Source organism: Cydia pomonella, chromosome 28 (genome assembly GCF_033807575.1).
Source record: "Cydia pomonella isolate Wapato2018A chromosome 28, ilCydPomo1, whole genome shotgun sequence".
Classification (NCBI taxonomy): Eukaryota; Metazoa; Arthropoda; class Insecta; order Lepidoptera; family Tortricidae; genus Cydia; species Cydia pomonella.
Window position 1 is genome coordinate 7,215,786 of NC_084730.1, and position 22,730 is coordinate 7,238,515.

General features: G+C 37.1%; 1 protein-coding gene across 1 annotated transcript in view; it reads right to left on the bottom strand.

The window, feature by feature from the left end:
* LOC133533081 (uncharacterized) overlaps window positions 1-22,730 on the bottom strand; it is a 333,016-nt gene that overhangs the window by 261,711 nt on the left and 48,575 nt on the right. The gene's annotated exons all lie outside the window — the stretch shown is intronic.

Consider the following 22,730-nt stretch of genomic DNA (forward strand, 5'->3'; position numbering starts at 1 on the left):
TTATTTGTTATTTGTTTGATATCTATTTTATGAAAGTGATTAGTTAGTCGTTTATTGTACCTAAACTAAGGTGCATTGGGGTAACATCAAACGCGGGATAATTCTAAAAATCGCTAATATACTTGGTGAAGCAAATCTTGTCAGTAGCAAAAGGCGTTTCCGCCTTTTGAAAAATCGCGGGTCAGCAACACTGTTTCCAAATAATTCCAACATCGCGTGTCATCTGTGTTTTATCTGTGGAATGTGGATAGTGAATGACAGTCCGCCATCATGTTTGTTTACATTCTCAATCGTTGCTATTTCAAGAGAAATTTCTGCTGTCACCATTAAATACCAAGTACCTGGGTGACCGAGCTTTGCTCGGTTATAATTATAACCTATTTATTGTAATATGGTGGTGTATAGGTGATAATCTTAACTACATTTTTTTACTCAAGTAAACTTGTCTAATACAATAAAAATTAAAAAATTATATATAAACTTGAACATATAAGAAAAAAACAAAAGTTAATCACCAGGCGAGATTCGAACCCGTAACATTCGTTTTAGCCGTCCGCGTCTTAACCCGCTGGACCAGACGGACAGTGGCCGGCAATACGAAATTAGCGACCATATTCTGCGTCGAAAGAAAAACTCATGAAAACTCGAAAACACGCGTTTTCTCAAACATAAGACTAATCTAGATCGATTTTATACCCCCAAAAACCCCCATATACCAAATTTCAGCGAAATCGTTAGAGCCGTTTCCGAGATCACAGAAGTATATATATATACAAGATTTGCTCGTTTAAAGGTATAACTTATAAGATATATTAAATAAGCTGGTGCATGAACTTAAGGAAAGTCAGGGTGTCTACAATATACAATCACGCTCGATGATAGTAAATAGTTGTAAAATTTGAGGTTATGATAATTACATGTTTTCGTTCGATCTACATTGCTGCTTTTCTTAGCGCAATACCAACGCAATACTGCTTTTTGAGTGTTGCCCTACTTCACTATGCTGTACATTGCTACTGACAAACTTTGCTTGACAGACTATATTTATCTAATAGACCAGACTTTCAAGTGTAGTAACGGTAAGCAAGACATTTATGCTTAGTCCGTTTTTTTAGCATTAGAAAGAAGGTAATCTTGACGTGTTTTTTAATAGTTTTTAATAATAATTAATTAGATAAAGAAGTCACAGCAAATATGTAACAATTATAAATCATATACGATCTTTTACATTATTTTGCTTTCATAAGTAATATAAACACATATAATAAACAAATAAAGGTATGTTAAAATGGTCAATGATTCATGCCATAAAGACGATGGATTTTGGAGTCTATTACTGTGTTGCAATGACAACCTGTACAAAATAGCAGCTCTTGAATTAACTGACAACACAGTTCCAGAAACGGATGTTTATTTATTACTCTTTAGCTGAAAAGCATGCTCAGAACGTTACGTTTAAATACAACACTAACGTTTCCTTTTAATAGTCACCACTTAGTCGACTGGCAACACTTTATTTTTAAAACAAAAAATTAAAAAGCACCAAACGCCAAACCCCATATTTAAGCCCTAATAGCCGAAACGTGCCTCCTTGCTTTTCAAATATAGAATGTTCAAAATGGCGGATTCCACAAATCCCCGCCTTATCCCGCGGCGCGCAGTTAGCGCCATCTGTCATCGAGTTTGACAGTTGACAGTGAAACGATTTAAAAATAGAACGTTTCCAAAGATTGTGAATGAGTTTGGGGGAAGTTTTTTTGTTTATCAAATTGCCTTAATGGAAGGAATAACGGCAATAAGCCAAGGCTGACGGGGACAAGTTTATTGTTAATTCTATTGGAATTTTGGGAGGAAATTAATGGCGGCTCGAGTGTAGTATGTTAACACTCGTATTAAGAGTACATATAAAAGTTCCAGGCATAATTCATGTTTTTAAGCGAAGACTGCTTGTTATATCGTTTCTTTTCAATGACGTTCAAAGTTATAACTTCCAAGCGATTTTTAAATATCGTGTTTCATAAAATTTATGTTTTGGCCGAAGGTTCGATGTTGGTCAAAAAACTGCCGAACTATTCGGCCGCGTCAAAATTCACAACATTGTACTTTCAAGTAGCATTTGGCTGGTTTGGAAAGGACGTCGACATTTTTTCAACAATTTTAACACGTCTATAATCGGTTACGGTCGAAACCGAGATATAACAGAACCTCAGGTTTCGGTTTCGGTAAAAAAAAACAATTTCGGTCGGACACATCTATCAGTTTTTGTTAAAAGATACTGGCATTCAAGCGCTTGGCTATGCCTAAAGGCAAGCGGACATCGTAGCCTGCAGGCTATTATATATGGAAACAATACATACACATCCGACCATTGTTTATAAGGATTCATGTTTAAGTTTCACAGAAAATTCGCCAACAAGAGCCTGTGCAGATCATTTTGAACACGCCTGTCGTTTAGTGACTTACGCTTAATTTAGCAGTAAAACAATCCAAGTAAGACAAGGACCGCATTCCCCGACGTTTATTTTCAGTCGCCACTTGCCATCAATTTTAGTCCGTTCCGGATAATTTGCCACGACGCGAGAGTGGTGATAAAATAATGATACGCGAAATACTAGGTAGGTACTTTGAATACGTACTTATTATCTCTAGTACGTTTTCTACATACAAAGACACTAACAAAAAAAAATTCCTAACAGAACCAGGAACGCGCAAAGTGCTCTTGGAGTTGCAAGCGTTCATACGCTGCGGTAATCGCTTAGCATTAGTAGGACTACATGCTTGTTTCAGTATAAAAAAGTAATGCGAATTTAATGTTGTATTATCTACATTTATTACAAAAGAACAATGTGTCGGACCCGGACACAAATTTCAGTTTCTAACCGAAACTGAAATTTCGGCAGGTTTCATTCAACCATGGTTTCGGCCGAAGGGTCAGGTTCGTTTCGGACAAAAAAAACTACCGAACCTTTCGGTCACACTGAAACGGTATTTTCGGTAATGTCCTTCGACGGGTTTCGGCATAACAATCATGTTTCGACCGAAACTAAAGTAAAACGGAACATTCGGTTTCGGTAAAAAAAACCAGTTAATACCGAATACCGAAGTTGTTAATTGCGGGTGCGGGCATCTTTCCCTGTCACTCTAAATAAATTACGCCTTAATTGGAGTAAAAGAGAAAGATGAAAATTGAACACAACTTGCGAGCTTATATTTACCCAGAACATAGGTATATTATTAAGACGCCTTGGGACATTTCGTCCGTGTTAATGATATGTCCACACGTGTAATTATATACCTCATTACATATGTACAATGTACATATTCATAAACATATGATTATCAAAATATTATCTCGAGGACGCTGTTTCGGCTGTCATAGTATAGTACATTATTGACCAGGTTCAATCTAATTTGATTATCAATACTAACTTTATGAGCTCCAATGTGAAGTGAACCCTAAATGCCAAGTATATCAGAGCGGACAAAGTGCTCAATAATCACTACCCACTAGGCCACACAGGTCAATACGTAGGGTTACCATTAATATTCAGAACTGATATGGGACAGTGGGGTAGTAACGGGGGGGGGGGGGGGCGTATTCCCATAGCTTTAACTCGCGTATGACAAGCAACAGAGATGACGTATATCGGCTTGACTCCTTGGCGCTGCGTGGAGATGTGGCCTCGCTCTGCATTTTCTGCTCTATCGCATGTACAACGGGGAGTGCTCCTAGGAATTGTTCGGATTAATCCCTGCCGCTTCTTTTCGCCATCGCCCTACGCGACAACATTTCCATCCTCACCACTTAGATGGTTGGCAGTCCTCAACTGCGCGTTTATATGTCGATATATAGATATCGTTTATATGTCATATAATTGACAGAAGCAGCTCGATTCGGGCAACCAATGTCACTTTGAAGTTAGAAATATCGTAGATAGATCTTATTGGGATCACAGCGGAATCGAAATAAACGTAAATTTTGACATGTCGTTTAGGTATTGATCTTTTAAAGATCTTTCCAAGATCATAAACGTGTCTTAATCATTCTTCGAATCGGGCCGACACTCATCACTTCTTCTCGCTGTCCATCATAGGCAAAAGTGCCCGATCGACGAATCACAAAAACGTTACGAGATTCCTATAGGCTACTGACAAAATTACCTAGCACTTACACAGCCGCTAAGGCGTTCCTGTACCGACCTGTTCCATATCCGCATCTGCTTTAAGCTCCACATCGATTTTATGCGGATGCGCACCGATTTTATGCGGATGCGTATCGATTTTATGCGGATGCGCATCGATTTTATGCGGATGGGCATCGATTTTATGCGGATGCGCATGCGGATTTTGAAAATAATGCGGAAGGTCGGCGGGCTTTTTTACACAGAATTTCTAGGACCTACGGGCCGATTCGAAGAATGATTAAGACACGTTTAAGATCTTGGAAACATCTTTAAAAGATAGATAACTAAACGTAATGTCAAAATTTACGTTTATTTCGATTCCGCTGTGATCCCAATAAGATCTATCTACGATGTTTGAATCGAGCTGCTTCTGTCAATTATACGACATACAAACAATATCTAAATGAGAACTTATCTAAACCAGAACTTATCGTTATCGTATCTCATTCTTCAAATCGGGTCGCTATTCTCCATATCGGTCTTTTCACAGAATTTCTTAAGAAATTAAGTTTCTTAATGCATTATTTGTGATGTCCAGCGGTGGCAGCATGGTTCCATTTTTATCACCTGGCACTATGTCCGTCACTGTCACGCTTACATACTTGTTAGAACGGGACAGGCATGGTGACAAATGATAAAGAGCCGACCATCTTAGCCCTACAGGTCTGATAACTTCCAGGTCTGACAAGTGATAAAATTTTGATTGTTTGACGTAATTAGATAAATAAATAATTTAAGTTGTGGATGCGGTTGCGAATATTCGCAACATCTCTGGTCCCTGTAGGCCTAGCACAGGAGCGGCGCGACAGCATCATGCCCTCGAGATAGACTACCTGTCACTATTTAATTAATACAGCGAGAAAAAGACGGGTGGTCTATCTCGAGGGCGAAAATTATCGCGCCGCTTTTGGGCTAGGGTCACTACCGTCTATGCTAAAAGCGCCATTACAAACTTTACACCCTTTTAATTTAACTAAACAGGAATACCTTACGTTTAAAAAAATATGAACACACGAATGTCAAAATCAATTCTGTCAAAAGTTAAACGCGCCATTTTAAACAAAATGTCATTGCGTGCCCCGTGATTACGTGTTGCCATTTAAAAAAAAATCTTTAAATATCGTCAAGCAAAACTTTATTTATAGGGTCATTTTGAGAGAAATTATGTGTATGTGATACAGGGTGAAGTGAAACCTGGGATCGGAAACGACAAGGCACGATGAAAAATAACATCTTACATTGCGCAAATTTCAATATATATTTAAAAAGAGTCATTAAAAAGTGCAATTAACCATACAATTTTGTGGCTGGTGAGCATGGGTTCGAATTCTAGTGGGGTCATTTATTTGTGTGATAACCGAGTACAGGCTTGGAGGATTTAACAACTGGAAACGCCTTGTCTGTAATTTTCTACAAAATAGTCTGAATTTGATAAAATTTGCTGTTTGAAGTGCTGTTCATTCTGGGCGGAAAAAACATGAAAACGGAACAAAAAAATGTATGAAAATTCTATACGTTCTATTAATTAAGGGAAGATTTTTTTAGGACCTACGGTGAAATAGCGCTATTGTAAGGAATATAGATCTCTATTCACCAATTTTTATCGAAATCTGTGAAAAATAAAATAAAAAAAAACATTTTGTATGGGAGGTACCGTAAAATAATTTTTTTGTAGTTTTTATTTTACCGTTCTGCCGCCATACATGATTATATCTAAATTGCAGCCTTCTAGCAATAACGATCACGGAGCAAAGCCCCGGACAGTCGGACACATGGCGAAACTATAAGGGTTTCTAGTTGACTACGGAACCCTATAAAAAGGACAACGAATATAAAAATCCGCGCTTGTAGGTAAGCAACATTTTCTAAAATTCTTAAAATGATTAACTTATAGAAACGGGACTTAATCGCCACCACCGAGATGACGGGGACATTGACATCCTCGAAACGTCGGAGGTAAATTTAAAACTTAATCCGCGGTCAAGTCCCGTTTCTCTATATTATGTGTAAAAATCGGGAAAGTTTAAATCAGAATTTTTAAAATCATAATGAAAAAAAACAGTTTTTTTTTCTGCACACATCTCCAGTTTTACCCTGTACGCTTATAGTTTGACGTCGAACGTCAATCTGATATATCTACCGAACTTTCCGAAATTAATGACAAACTCCACATCCCCCAAAAACACACCTTATGCATACACAAATTACGTTCAATATCCATTAAATCGATGTAAAAACGTTTATGGAAATAACTTTAAATAAATCCGTGGAGTTAAAATGCAGTTTTAAAAGAACGGGGAGTTGAAAGGAGTTGCCGCTGGAAGTAAAAGTTTGACTAAAAATGCTGGATTGATGGTTAAACTGCTACAAAATAGTGTAAATAAGAGGGAAGATAAATGGTGTGTGGCTTGTGCGAGGTTTCTATTTTATTGTTTTTAAACAGAGTAAAAACTATACTTGCCGCAAAACTAACTGGCCACTGAGATCATAATGCTATCTCCTTTACTCTTGTTAAGACCAACCAAGAGTGAAAGAGATGGCATTATGACCTAACCGGCCAGATAGTTTTGCGGATAGTATAGTGGACAGCTCTGTGCATGAGCTGTAGACCTCGCAACCCCTCATAGCCTTTTCGAAAATTTTCCGAAATTTGAATCAACAAAATAAAAATTCTTGGACATGCTTACAAAATTTCACGGGTATCAGTTGAGAAAAGGCCTGTAGGCTGTAGGGGAGAACAGGACATACTAAAGAATTTTTTTTTTTCAAGCTGAAACAGAGACCTTATTTTTTTATTTGATTTAGACTGAACAAAGCACTGATTTTTAATTACCACTTTGTCTTTTATGGACTGCGCTGCGGTTTCCGCTTATCATCATGCGGGCAACCGAAAAAAATTAAAAACTTGACGTCGTTTCACTACCACTAACTACTACTAAATAAATGTTTTTTTTCTTATGCCTGTATGGCTAACATTAAAATTATCAAATAACATTAGAATTTAAAAAAAAAAACAAAAAAGTTGATATGTTTATACGACTGTTTGGTTTGTAAATATATATATATATATATTTACTAGCCTATAAAGTGTCCCACTGCTGGGAGGCCCCCTAGACTTCCAATCTTCCCGATGAACTGCAGCATCCGTCCAGTTGCTGAGAAATGCGTCCAGGTCGTCCCGCCATCTCCTCTTGGGCCGATCATGCCGGCGTTTACGTTGTGGCACCCACTCCGTGGCTAGTTTAGCCCGCCTCTGTGGGTGCATACGTCGTACATGGCCTGCCCAGTCCCACTTCTGTCTGGCGGTCCTGACCCCAACGTCGACGATGCCTGTTTTGGTGCGCAACGTAGTGTTTCGGATCCCGTCAATCCTTTTCACCCCAAGCATGTTGCGCTCTATGGCTCTTTGGCAAACCTTCAGTTTGGTCTTTTGTAACTCGGTAAGGGACCACGTTTGAGCACCGTAAGTGAGGATTGGCAGTATGCATATGTCGACGAGCCTCCGCTTAAGAGCTAATGGAAGGTCTCCCTATAGTAGCTCCTTGAGAGACCAATAGCTCTTCCAAGCGTTTTGGATCCGTCCTTCTACTTCTTTGTCCTATATTTGGTTGAAAGAGACTATAAATTTGCCCCAAGTACGTATACTCGTCGACATAGCGCAGGATCTGTCCGTCTACCTCAATGTCACGTTCGATGCTGTTGGGCATTACCTGAGTTTATGATCGGTTAATTTTAAGACCAACTTGAAGGCTTGCCGAGCAAAGATGTTGTAGCATCGCTTCAAATTCCGCAGTTGAATAGGCGAAGAGAACGATGTCTAAATAAATAAAAATAAAAAATAAAAAAACGTCTCCACATATTTCTCTTTCCTATTGATTCATTACGAAGCGTGTCTTACAATTTATGACATCGCGAACTTACCCTAAGCTTTACCTTCTCAAATTCAAAATGGCTGCCTTCCCAACCGTCCCTTCACCACGTACGTCCTTTTAGAATTACGACTTACACATTGATATGCATTTTGTGACTTAAACACTAGTGAATAAGATTCAAAATCGTGCAATTATTAAGAAACTAAAAACAAAATGGCCGAATGTTCAACAGTTTCTCTACAACTTATGACGTTTCGGAAGTTCAGTTCATTATGCGTCAAAGTGTAGGGAATAAGATTCAAAATGGTGTAATTATTGAGAAGGTAAATAAAAGTTTATAACTGGGCTTTAGGTTGATTTATTTCTGTTTTCAAAGGGCAGGATTAGGGCAGAAGGTTTCGAGGTTTTATGCTAAGCCTTAATGGATGTTTTAAAGGTAATACGGGGTAATTTTATTTAAAGTTCATTATTACCTCCTTTTTGTTATGAAGCCATCTTAAAAGCCATTTTTTACTTATTTATATTTTACTTTATTAGGTAATCGTACAATCTTGCTCTGCTCATGGGAGCCTGGGGTCCGCTTGACAACTGATCCCAAGATTTGGCGTAGGCACTAGTTTTTATGAAGGCGGCTTCCATCTGACCTTCCAACGCAGAGGGTAAACTAGGGCTTGTTGGGATTAGTCCGGTTTCTTCACGATGTTTTCCTTCACCGAAAAGCGACTGGTAAATATCAAATGATATTTCGTACATGTTCCGAAAAGCTCATTGGTACGAGCCGGGGTTTGACATTATGGCTTAAAAACTAGGACGAGATCCAAAACAAGTGTTTTACAAATAAGCGGAAATGTTACAAATGGATTTTCACCACACCAACTGCTAAAGGCCCTCTCAAAAACTAATGAGAAAGTTGCATTTTATCCACATGTGTGGCAAAGTAATGAGATGCTAATTTTGAGTTGTTTCCTTATATTAGCTGGTAGAATTGACTTTTTTTTAATGATATTCTTGAAGTGAAAACTTCTTTAGCGGCGCTGTGCACTTTTTGTGATGGGGAAAAAGTTTTAAACTCGCGACAGGCCACGTGACCGACACATTCGTCAGATTGAAAATTCGTAAGACGGACACGTGACCTGATAAAAACTGTTACAATGTCATTGAAGCCAGTAGACCGCCGGCACGGCGTAAGAGAGGAAGTATCCCCCTCTCTTTCTACCCCGCGGCAAAAATGTATGCATAAATCATAGTACTTTTATACTGATAATTAAAGTAATTCGTGCAAAATTATTCTCTAACCATTCCAAAATATCAAAAAATTCACAACGTTAATATTCAAGTTTTTACTTCTGCCGGCACTCCCGGAGTGCAACCCGTTGTTTTTTTTTATTATGTACTTTTGGATTTGATTTGGTTTTCCTTCTTTTGTATTTCATAGTTAGTATTTTCTTCGCGTTGTGTGGTGAAATTTTTTGTGTTTCACTCAGAGACAAAGTTTGTTTAACCCTCGTGCCTTGAAACCCTCGCAACGCTCAATATTCCACTTCTCGAACCACTCGCTACGCTCGTGGCTTTATTTTGGAATTGTCGCTTGCTCGGGTATCAATATTAGCAGGATCGGTTAAACAACTACTTTGGCCCCTTGAAAACAAATAACTATTAACACCTTGATCATAGCTACAGTAAAAAATATCAGAGAACAAATAACTCTAAACCTTACAATATAAAGATTAAACTTCACAAATGAAAAATGTTGACGGTCAAAGCAGATACTGAGAGAAGAGGATGTCAGCCAAGCACTTCTTCAACCTAGCGTGTTAGCTACCCAGTGGCGTAGCGTGCCTTGGCGGGGCCCCGTATAAAAATTTGTTTTAGGGCCCTTAGGAAGGAGATTTCTCTCAAAAATGCACGTTGGGGGCCCCCGTGGCCCGAGGGCCCCGTATAATTGATACGGCAGATACGGCGGTAGCTACGCCCCTGTAGCTACCTAATGTGGGGTCAGCAATGTTTACCCGGCTACGGCGAAGCAAAAGGAGGGTGATGATCGTGACACATCACCACGCGCACTGGCCGGTAATAAAAAATATGCCCTTTGCGCTCGTCTTTTGTCTTCTTCAGGTGAAATTTTCTCGGGTGAAAGATATTAATAACTTACTTACCTAAACACAGTTATATTTATTTCTGTAAATATGTCTAAAAAACTAACAAAAGAGCATGTTGATACTGACATTACGTACAAAGATGACTCATATTAATCACAACTCAAGTTACAACCACCAACATAACTACAACACCGTCGTAACTCTTATCACTTTCCTGTAAAGTCTATTATACAATGATAAAATTTCAGATAAGCTTGTAAACTGATGTCGGAAGAAAAACGTCCCATATTCATGCATAGATTCGTTAAAAAATTAACTTTAAAGCAGTTAGATTAAGGTATATAATTACTTAAACGCCCGTTGAACAAATTCCTTTTTTTATTGAGGAACACATACTGTTACTTTGTTCTTACAGATTTTGAAAAAAGAACACGACAGTTTTCAACGGCTTTGTCGAACGAGTGAATTATTCACAAAAGGGCATAAGTGTAATGCTTGTTGTATGGAAATGTGCCTTTTAGTAAATAAGTCGTAGTGCTGGTGTAATTTTAGCTAAATAAGGTATAATTAGGTATGACAATTAAGTTTATTGTATGTGAAGTATTAATGTTCTTTATTTATACTGCTTTGATCAGTCTTTTTGTACGAGTTGACTTGCATATTTAGGACTAAAGGTAGTGGAATCGAGTTTTGGTTTCTATCAAGACAATTTAATTTTTTTATTTTATTGTGCTTCTGTTAATCAAAGAAAGTTTGAAAAATTTATGGATATTTTGGGACACAATAATAGAATTAGGAAATAAACATTCAACAAAAACTCTACATCCGTACAAAAAAAGCATTTCTTTCCAAACCCGTTGACAAGCACATTTCTCACGCGTCAAGTTTCCATCTCTCGTGTCAACTGTCAAAATTCAAACACAGAATTTCCTTCCTCAAAACTATAATAAATCATTAAACCACATCTGTGATTAATCCCAACCATTTCCTACGGCCGTGTCAAAATGTCAACGTGTTTTTTTGAACACGAATTTATACAAAAAACGTGCCCGCTAGCGCCATCTGTCATCGCGAATGACAGTTGTTAATTTGAAAATAGAACGTAATTTCAAAATAGAACGGGTTGAGAGGAGTTGGGGGATGTCCTCATATAGATTCTGCTTTACGAATGACGAAGACGCACATAAACTTTTTACTATGTACTTAATACTGAATTTATCATCATCATTGGCCTATACACATCAATTAAATGATGGTTTAACCAGCGTCCATAACATTGCTGTATTTAGGTAAGCTAGTAGCAATTCGAGAGCGACAGCCGCGACTGCATAACGGGCAGGAGAATATCATGCCCGGTGACGATGGTGGGAAATCAGCGCGCTGGAGTTTCAGTTCTCGCCTAGTATAATTAATACTTGATGTATGCATATATACCACATTGCAAACAAAGCCATTCTCATTGGATTCCTACATCATTTTAGGCTACTTGGTTTGTCTCTGGAAATAATTTATTTAACGCGCGTATAAGGTAGATGTAGACGTCTTTCACTTTTTGTCCCGATTCTTTAGAACTTTGGAAAAGAACAATAAAATTAAGTGTCTCTGTGACCTCGCGTATATCAATAGATTGTGGACCTCAAGAGTTTAGTCTTTGTACAGCTTAGAACTGTGTAAATGTTAGGCAGTCATTAAAAAAAAACTGATAAAAAAAAATATTATCGCACCTGCTTACAATTTTTCACAAGAATCGTTTGAAAAATGTGGCCTATAGAGGGAAACAGCCTTAACAGCAGTAATCGCTTCGCGCACGCTCGGTCAAATATTTGCGCTGATGTTTTTCAGGATACTGAAGGCTAGCTAGCAACGAATAGTTCTTATTTGCTGTGGTTGTGTCGCATATTTACTCCATTAGAATAAGACGATTTAATTTTGTCGTTGAAAATAAGTTTATTCGTCAAAATTAGGGATGAAAATTCCGGAAAAAATCAAATGTTTTTTCGGGAATTTTACCAAATTTCGTTGTTTTCCTGTTTTATCCAGATTAAACACGTCAGAAATTAAACACGTCATACACAATGCCACTGATGAGTGAGGACAGTGTCAAATATATAAAATGTCAGAAACGAACACATTAGACATGCAACCTGCTTCCTGTTTAAATTCCCAATTAATTTCATATGGAAAAATACAAGTTTAAAAAAAAACTTGATTTTTTCGGCTTAATTCATTTTTTTCGGAAGTATTGTAACTGAAATTTGCATTGTTTTTTTCGAAAGAAACTTGAAAAAACGAGTCGTTTGGAATTTTTTAAAATTGGAAATGTAGTCAAAATGTCTTAGAGCGCGAGTCGTCAAACTACACCATCTAGTGTGTAAACGAGGAGGCGTTAAGGCCCTGCATCGAAAAATAACGGGATCTTTGAAGCGTGGCAGGGGCTAGCCCCGGAAACAAACAGACGTGATTTTCGGATATATGTATCTTGACTATATGATAAGAGGTATGATACTAGTCGAAACAAAAAGGCTTAAAATTTTCTCGATAGAATATAAATCCAAAGTTACATCTACATTTTTAGTGTTTACCTCAGTGCAACTAGAAAACACATCTTCATCCAGCATAATCCACTTTAAAGTAAAGGTTTTCATCTCGTCTTAAACCTCATTCAACTAAATATTAACTTATTATCTTATACAAACGGATTTATTCTCGTTTTTGATTTTATGAATTCAACAGAAAACGCCCATTTTACGCAGTTCGACTTCTCTTTTTGTCATGCGTCAAAGTCATATATGCGTCCTTTATGCCAGTAATGTTAGATGGCCGTGGTGCCTCAAAGAGGTAAGACCTATGTCAAATCGCGCAGCGCTTCAAATTACGTAAAATCGACATATCCAATAAACGTTGAGTCGTAGCTCTATTAACTAGTAACGGAATCCGAGGTCTACTACGAATGGAGCTATCTTTACAGGCCTATACGTTACGCATGTGTGCGTGTTTGCTTAGCTACGTCAAAGTCAAATACTCTTTGAACAATTACAACGGGTAAGGAAGTTTCGACAGCATCTGTAAGGTATCGGTAGCTGTGTGGTCGTGTAGACACCAAAGAAAAAATGCGAGACCGATCGAATCTAATCGTAACTTTTTGTTTTCTTTTTTTGTTACTTTATAATATCTTTATTGCTTATTTTCTATTTTATTGTAAAAGTAAATCTTGTCTGTCTTATACAGAAATAAAGTTATTCTTTTAAATATGTGTATTAAAAACATATTTTAATGACACGAATTATTTTATTTTATTCATACCAATTTTTCTATAGCCTAGGTAATCTTTATGTAAAACAAATATACTTATTATATAAAAAAAAAACGAAAAAAATCAACATGTTTATTAGAAAAAAAAAACTCGTTTGCACGGGCCGGGGTTTGAACCAGCGACCTCTGATTTGTAATCCGCATGCCTTAAGAACAATTATTTATTTAACAGGATACTGTCAAAACGTCAATGACTAATATGACTTTTCAGCAAAGAGTAAAGTAACTATGCTTTTCAGTTTGATTTTACTTGACAAGGAGCAATAAGAAAAACGTACCGAATCGTCCCTTTCTTAAAATTGCCATTCAAAGAGAGAGATGGGCATTGTGATAAGAGAGGTATGGGCATTGTGAATTTCATCACGCTTTGTGTGGTAGGGCACAGCCAGTACAGAAAACCGCAGCCAAATAACACTAGACCCTACTCATAGTGTTGTGTTCCTGCCGGTGAGTAAGGTTGCCAGAGCTCAACGAGGGGGGGGGGGGGGGGGGGGGGGCGAGTTTAGGGTCGGCAACGCGCATGTAACTCCTCTAGGCGTACATAGACTACGGAGACTGCTTACCATCAGGCGGGCCGTATGCTTGTTTGCCACCGACGTAGTATTAAAAAAAAAAGAAAATTCAGCTCGTGTGTGGTGCTATCTATAGTTTTTTTATATGGGTACGCTGACAGCTGTCGTTTCAATACGATTTTGCGAGATTTGGCGTTTTTAGGTTAATAATTATATAGAGATAACACCTGTCACCCTACCCATCGAGTTTGAAAAATACTATAAATGTTAACATATACAGGCTTACCATCAGGCGGGCCGTATGCTTGTTTGCCACCGACGTACTATAAAAAAAAAAAGAAAATTCAGCTCGTGTATGGTGCTATCTATAGTTTTTTTTATATGGGTACGCTGACAGCTGTCGTTTCAATACGATTTTGCGAGATTTGGCGTTTTTAGGTTAATAATTATATAGAGATAACACCTGTCACCCTACCCATCGAGTTTGAAAAATACTATAAATGTTAACATATACAGGCTTACCATCAGGCGGGCCGTATGCTTGTTTGCCACCGACGTAGTATAAAAAAAAAAGAAAATTCAGCTCGTGTATGGTGCTATCTATAGTTTTTTTATATGGGTACGCTGACAGCTGTCGTTTCAATACGATTTTGCGAGATTTGGCGTTTTTAGGTTAATAATGATATGGAGATAACACCTGTCACCCTACCCATCGAGTTTGAAAAATACTATAAATGTTAACATATACAGGATGGTTTTTGATAATGTATATCTTAGAACTTACACTGTTTTTAATTTTTTTTTTTTTTCAGATTTTAAAATTATACTTTTTTACCTTAATAATATATCTTAGTCTTGGCAAAGACGATTAAAGTTTTATACTTAGCAAAATCGCTTACTAACAATGTCTTTCCTGTAAGTTTAGGCAACTGCTATTATAGCAGATACCACCATTTAACAGCAGTATCAGTTCATTACACTTGGTTCGGTGCTTCAACCTCTTGTCTAACTGTCTGATAATTAAAGTAGTTCCTAATAGACGGCGTTGTGCAATTTTGGATATCCCGATCAAACTTTTCATTTCAGAGGAACGCGATTCTGTGTTGATAATGTTAGTCAATACTTTATTTGTCCATGCTCTTGAAACCATTAGCCAACCAATTAGCTTATGGCGGGCATTGAAGGGTCGTTCTTTGAAATCAGATTATTAAATATAATTTCAATATAAGCCCATCAATCGAATAGGCATACATTTTGGTCAATTTCTTACCTATCAGGGGAATAATAAAATCGATAAAAAGAATGTAAAAGCGACGAGGGAATGAAAAAAACCGATAAGGGAATGACAAGGAATGACATAATGACAATGAATTTCGGAACAATTACTTCCAAAATAATACACTGAATCATAGAACGCTCTAAGCAACTTAATGTTATTTTTAAGATCTATAGAACGAAGTACCAAACGTTGATTTTAGTTGAAACCCCAGTCCAAAGGCATTGAATGAGAACCAGGGGAAAAGAAATAAGTATGTCTTTGATCGACTGTTATGATTACGATAATTTTTACTTAATCCATGAAAGTAAATAATCATTTACTTGACATATGATTTTACATTGTACATGCCCATGAAGAATACATTTTATATCAAAACACACGGGAATGAAAATCACAGTGAACCAAAGCCACGGGAACGATATTATGAAATCGTTTATTTCAGGTGAAAGACCCATAATTACATCACAAACAAACGAAAATACAATACAAATTAACTTAAATTAAAAACAGTCAAAATAACAATCATAAATACATACGTCAATTTTGTGTTACCTGTAAGAATAGCATATATTTTTAAGAAAATAAGTAAACTAAATATCAATATCCTTAGTAATTTACCTCTAGTTTTATGTCAACCTAATATCCTAAGAGCATTTATTAGAAACATATTAAGAAGTTCTAAATGTCACGGAACGTGTAGTGTGACTTCCTCGGATTTTATGATATTTTATTTTTCTTTGAAAGTGTTTTTGGAAGAATTTTATATCAAATGTTAACACTTACACCTATTCCACAATACGGTTTAAAAATTGTATGGATATATAACGACTTTATAACAATTTTAATAACATACATCTTGTTATCAGTTTTCGTGTCACCGCCGCGCGTGGTAACATAAACATGCAGTACTCGGTAGAAAGTTACCTTTACGTCTGGCAGCCTTTTTAACGCTTTTTTTTTTAGAACAGCAATACTGTGTTGGTGTCAGATTTGCAAATGGCTGAAGGGAGAAATGTTGTCGAAAATTATTTTTTTGTGTTAATTAAAAAAAAAGGTCAACCTTAACGCGTCACCGCCATGTTTGAGTTTTTAAAAGTCAGTGCTCATTTCACGTTATTGTTTGTAACATAAGATATACCTAATACATTCGAGATTGAGCTAATTATTTAATATTTGCAAAGTCAAAGGTAATTTTTAGGTAATACCGAACATGTTTCAAATTGTCACGACAGTGGCCTCAAAATTCTCTCCCCGCCACGGACTATTGAATCCACGTTCGTGTCATATAGATACGTGGTCGTGACATTCTCAATTCGTTTGATTAATTTAGAGGCATATTCACTCTTTAGAAATGGATTTTATTAGCTACGTTCATTTGTTATTATTGCCCAACTGCCGAAGCAGAAAAATGGTTTCCGCGTGTATGTGGATGTATGATGTGTATCCGATTCTTTGTCACGCTCTACAGCGTTAGTTTGACGAATTTCAACGTATGAGCTGTCATTCGATGTGTCGTAGTCATGGGAGTAACTTAGGCTATATTAAAAATATTGTATAATTCAAAATAGTGGAGTTGGCCGCCAAAATGCCGAAACGTCACGGCTGAGGGACACTTTGTGACAACCGTGATTATGTACTCATTTTATTTACCTTTCCTGAGGGTATTAAGCTTGACCATATGCATCAAAAAATGCTTTTTATACGTAACAATATGTGAAAAATATTTTTCTGGACACAATTTAAGAATCACCCTGATTGTTTGAGTAATTGTTTAAAAGTTTCACTTTTTTTGTAGTTTTCGTTGTTACCATATACTTACTTTTTTCTTTTTTATATGTAGGTGACAACTGTGATTCACCATCATCCGAAAAATTGGTCGTCGGAAAACGGCACCCTGTATTTCCTGCCTCAACAATATATTACTAAATAAAATATGATAACTAACAATGTAAGATACCGAATTTAAAAAGATAGGTAGTGTTATACCTACAATTATCTATACTATTGACATCTTCCAAAAATCAACAATAAAAATTGGCTATATTGTAGTCTCAGATTTATTACAATTTACAACAATATAATTTTTTATTTTCTAGTAGCAAGTAATAACGCCATCTTTTTTATTTTCTAAGAATTAAGTTTCTGGCCGACCGCGTATAATCGTAGTTAACTTTTGTAACGCTAGATGGAGCTTTCACCTTCACGTGCGCCGCGGACTCCGCGGAGCGCTTCCATGTGTGCGTGCTAGCGGGGAGTGAGGAAGCTATCGGGCGTGGCTTACGAACCGGTATTCACGGCTTTAGTAGGCCCTTAAGTGTTTGAGAACTTAATTTATAGACGGTAGTTCTAAATTTAAATTTGGAACGGTCGAGTTAATGATGGCGGTAATTTGGTTTATGGTCGCTTTGTGTTTTATGTTATCGACAATTTAGAGGGAACGTAGATTAGTAACGTTTTTATTTCTTTTTAAAATGTCTATTGTCGACTTTATGTCGCGATTTAGATTAATAAAAATAAATATAGTCTTAGCAAACCAATTTGTCACTAGAAAAAGCTGCGAAGTTCTATGGGAGATCGAACCTTGGTGCCTACATTTTTCATACCTATTTGTCGATTCTGGGGTCATTCTACAAAAAATCTCATTCCCCTGGCCATACGTATTCGCAAATTCCCAGGAAATTCCGCTTTATGGCATCTCATTTTTGGTGACTGTGTGACTCGAGCCAAGTTCCATCTACAGCCCACAGCTAAGCGGAATTACCTGGGAATTTGCGAATAGGTATAGCTAGGGGAATGAAAAAAAAATACCAGACTATAGCTAAATAACATACCATTGTTATGATACCAATTATGATCTTTTTCTAAATATTTTTTTGATTACGTAGACAATAAATATTCATGTCCAGCGGCAGATTTCCGGTTTCAATATTTCTTTTTTTTTGTACGAAAAGACGATGCGGATTTAATTTCGTGACAATCATTACTCTAAATGTCAACTTTTTTATACCACGTCGGTGGCAAACAAGCATACGGCCCGCCTGATGGTAAGCAGTCACCGTAGCCTATAGACGACTCCTTCAACCTTTTCTGCATATTCCGAATTTGATAACTTACACCTGTGCATGTGACCAGGGATCGGAACCGGTTTTTTGCAAAAACATCGAAATAACCATATATTTCGGTTTATTTTATACTCTAAATGTAGGACTCAGTTGTGTTTTCAGATAACGACTTCGTATTATTAGATTGCCTAATTAGAAATGAAGTAATTAACAAAGAACGAAAAAATACCGTCTTCGTTCCCATACAAAAAATACCGGTTTCCGATCCCTGCATGTGACGTTTCTGTGGAAAAAATATCACATCATAAACTAACGAACTGATTATCAGTCCGCTGGCCTATCGGCCTGTCAGTTAGAACAAAAAGTTGTCAGTTCCGAACAACTGACAGGCCGGTACCGTCCGGCAGACTGTCAGTGGCCCATAAAAACTCTAAACTCTTCTAAAGCAGTGGTTCCCAAAGTAAACTGGACTCCGACCCACCTAAAAAAACTGCCTAATTCGGCCCTAAAAAGAGGGCATAAAATATCGGGCATGCTCAGATTCCATGGTAGTTTCAGGGCCCACTAAACATTCACTCGCGAGTCTCGCGACCCCCCGATGGGTGCCGTTCCAAAGAATCTTTTGTTCACAGCAAACACGAACTTTGCTCTTCTTCTTCCTCGCGTTGTCCCGGTATTTTGCCACGGCTCATGGGAGCCTGGGGTCCGCTTGACAACTAATCCCAAGATTTGGCGTAGGCACTAGTTTTTACGAAAGCGACTGCCCTCTGACATTCCAAACCAGAGGGTAAACTAGGCCTTGTTGGGATTAGTCCGGTTTCTTCACGATGTTTTCCTTCACCGAAAAGCGGCTGGTAAATATCAAATGATATTTCGTACATAAGTTCCGAAAAACTCATTGGTACGAGCCGGCGACCTCCGGATTGCAAGAAGCACGCTCTTACCGCTAAGCTACCAGCACTTTACCCATAGTTTAGGAAATGCTGGTCTAAAGAATCTTTCACTCGCAGCAAAAACAAACTTTGCTCTCGCACAAATGAATATTCTTTGGTTTCTGTAACTGTCCGTTCATCAACTAAACGTGTGAACTCATTTGTACCACAAAATTGTCCACTCAACTTTGTTCTAGACATTTCATATCCAAAAGGCGATAACCGCCTTTAAAGTGATATATAAATTTTGTCTTTTTATAATTTAGTTCTCAGCGTCATCTAAATCGCATTACGGCGAAGTTAAAGCAGCAATACACATAATACAGCGGCGATGTAGAAGCAATTTAAGATTGGTCTCCATTTACAATACATGGATTTTTTATTCAGATATTTTTTTTATTTGCAAAAAATAGGCAATGCTCAGTGTAAGGTTTCGTAGTTACCATTCTGTCACACAGGTCAACAGGCCAAACGGGGGCTATTACACTGGTGAACAGTGGTTTTGTTGCCTCTGGTATAAGATTGATTTCCGATGTATTTATGCTCACAATTTATGAAACTATCAATGATTTTGGAAGATTTGCTTTACTTTTTTTAACTCCATATGTTCATTTTATATTGAAAAAGATCGTATCATAAAAACTAGAGCACATTCATAAATTTTGTGAATATATCTGTAAACTGTGCACTTGAAAACATGTACCCGGACCCGGTCCCGGGGATGTCCTTAAACTACGTCCAAAAGAGAGGTATGGGCAATGTGAATGTCATCTCGCCTTGTGTGGTAGGGCACAGCACAGCAGATGTCATTCCAGATCTAGAGCAGAGCCCAACTGGGGAAAGTACCTCCACCTTACAGAAAACCGCAGCCAAATAACACTTGACCCTACTCATAGTGTTGTCTTCCTGCCGGTGAGTAAGGTTGCCAGAGCTCAACGAAGGGGGTGGGGTTAGGGTCGGCAACGCGCATGTAACTCCTCTGGAGTTGCAGGTGTACATAGGCTACGGAGACTGCTTAACATCAGGCAGGCCGTATGCTTGTTTGCCACCGACGTAGTATAAAAAAAAATGTAAATTCGCACAGATATCCAGGGCAACAAAAAAATAATGTTTTTTTTTAGAGCTGTGTTATTAAGTACCATGTACATTACAAGCATAAGGGACGAAAGGAGTACCTTCGCAGCGCTTTGCACGTCCTTTTACTACGAAGAGAAGATTGTTTGCAATAACTCAAAAACGGGTGGATTGGTATATTGGTTATAGTTATCATTGAAAGTATTTATTAAGCTTTTATTTCACGATTTTTTCATATTTTTCTGCTGTTGCTACAGTAGAAATTGCTTCTAGTTTAGTAGATAATTGCATTATTCAATATTACCCCGCATACGAAGTAGAGTGCACTTTACAAATTATGGATCCGTTTTATCGTTAATTTTACTACAAGTTCAGTACATGCAGTTATTCTTCAAATAAAAAGCAGAATATGGTTTCCCCCTAATGGTAAACACCCCTATAATGGAACAGGCACTAGTAATGAGATGGTATAGACAAAAATATTTTCTGCTGTTGCTACAGTAGAAATTGCTTCTGGTTTAGTAGATAATTGCATTATTCAATATTACCCGGCATACGAAGTAGAGTGCACTTTACAAATTATGGATCCGTTTTATCGTTAATTTTACTACAAGTTCAGTACATGCAGTTATTGTTCAAATAAAAAGCAGAATATGGTTTCCCCCTATAGTAAACACCCCTATAATGGAACAGGCACTAGTAATGAGATGGTATAGACAAAAATATTTTCTGCTGTTGCTACAGTAGAAATTGCTTCTGGTTTAGTAGATAATTGCATTATTCAATATTACCCCGCATACGAAGTAGAGTGCACTTTACAAATTATGGATCCGTTTTATCGTTAATTTTACTACAAGTTCAGTACATGCAGTTATTGTTCAAATAAAAAGCAGAATATGGTTTCCCCCTATAGTAAACACCCCTATAATGGAACAGGCACTAGTAATGAGATGGTATAGACAAAAATATTTTCTGCTGTTGCTACAGTAGAAATTGCTTCTGGTTTAGTAGATAATTGCATTATTCAATATTACCCCGCATACGAAGTAGAGTGCACTTTACAAATTATGGATCCGTTTTATCGTTAATTTTACTACAAGTTCAGTACATGCAGTTATTGTTCAAATAAAAAGCAGAATATGGTTTCCCCCTATAGTAAACACCCCTATAATGGAACAGGCACTAGTAATGAGATGGTATAGACAAATCAGTATTTAATCGCTGGCAACATTTTACCATAAACAAGAGCCAAATAGCTGCTTAAGTCTAATTTTTCATTTTCAAAACGAATGGCGCCATACATCCCATGACTGGAGCAAAAAACCACAGTTTTAATTGGTTAATTAAAATATTGAAACCAATTGCAGCAGCTTTCATTAAATACATATAAAACATAAAGGACTTGGACATTCAACTTTTAAAGCGTAAAGCGGTAGAAATTTTACAGGTGTCGGTGAAATATCAAAAATACTCCAAATTTTCTCATAAATGTTCCATGATTGGTGCCGTTAACATAGTAGTCCGGCTCCATAGCTATTTAGTATGGAGGTATGGTCCCATCCGGCAGAAAGCACGAAACTTGGCATACATATAGCTTTTAGGTTTAGGTGGTCCATGAGTTTTTGTCCTTTTTCGATACAAATTATTGACGTTTTTTTTTTCATACTAATTTTCAATATCGCAAATATTATAAGGAGAAATTAAGCATAATTACAGGATTAAACGAACTTACCTGAAGTGAAGTTCTATCCTGATTATATGTAGTGCTTAGTCCGAGGTAGTTATTACATGTAGTATCCTGATTCCAGCGTCTAACGTCGCGATTTCAGAGCCTAAAAAAAAAATAACCCTACCTGGCAACACTATGGTCACCATACTTCATTAAGTTCAGAGCTAATTAAGAGGGTAAGAGATTAAGAGGGTACTATTAATCTTGGGAGGGAAGGGAACTTCCTACCTCGGACTAAGCACTACATATAATCAGGATAGAACTTCACTTCAGGTAAGTTCGTTTAATCCTGTAATTATATTTGTGCTTAGTCCGAGGTAGTTATTACATGTAGATGTTCAGAGAAAATAATAAGCATTATTTATTTACTTTAAGATGTTTTAATGGAAAATAGAGACTTACTAATGTCACATTTTGTACCTTAGGTACTTATTGTATTCTTAACAGTTAGAATGAGAACAAATTAGAATAAATATAAAGTTTAAATTTTAAATAAACTTAATCGTTGGGTAACAGTCTTATAGTGTAATTATCATAAGCTTCTTAATTATTTTCTTAAAAGTTAATCAACAATAACAATGCGTTTGTACTGTCTTAGTACAAAACATACAGTTTAAACTAAAGAATTAAAATGAAACTTAACTCAGGCCTTGACCCTTAAAGTAACTATACTAA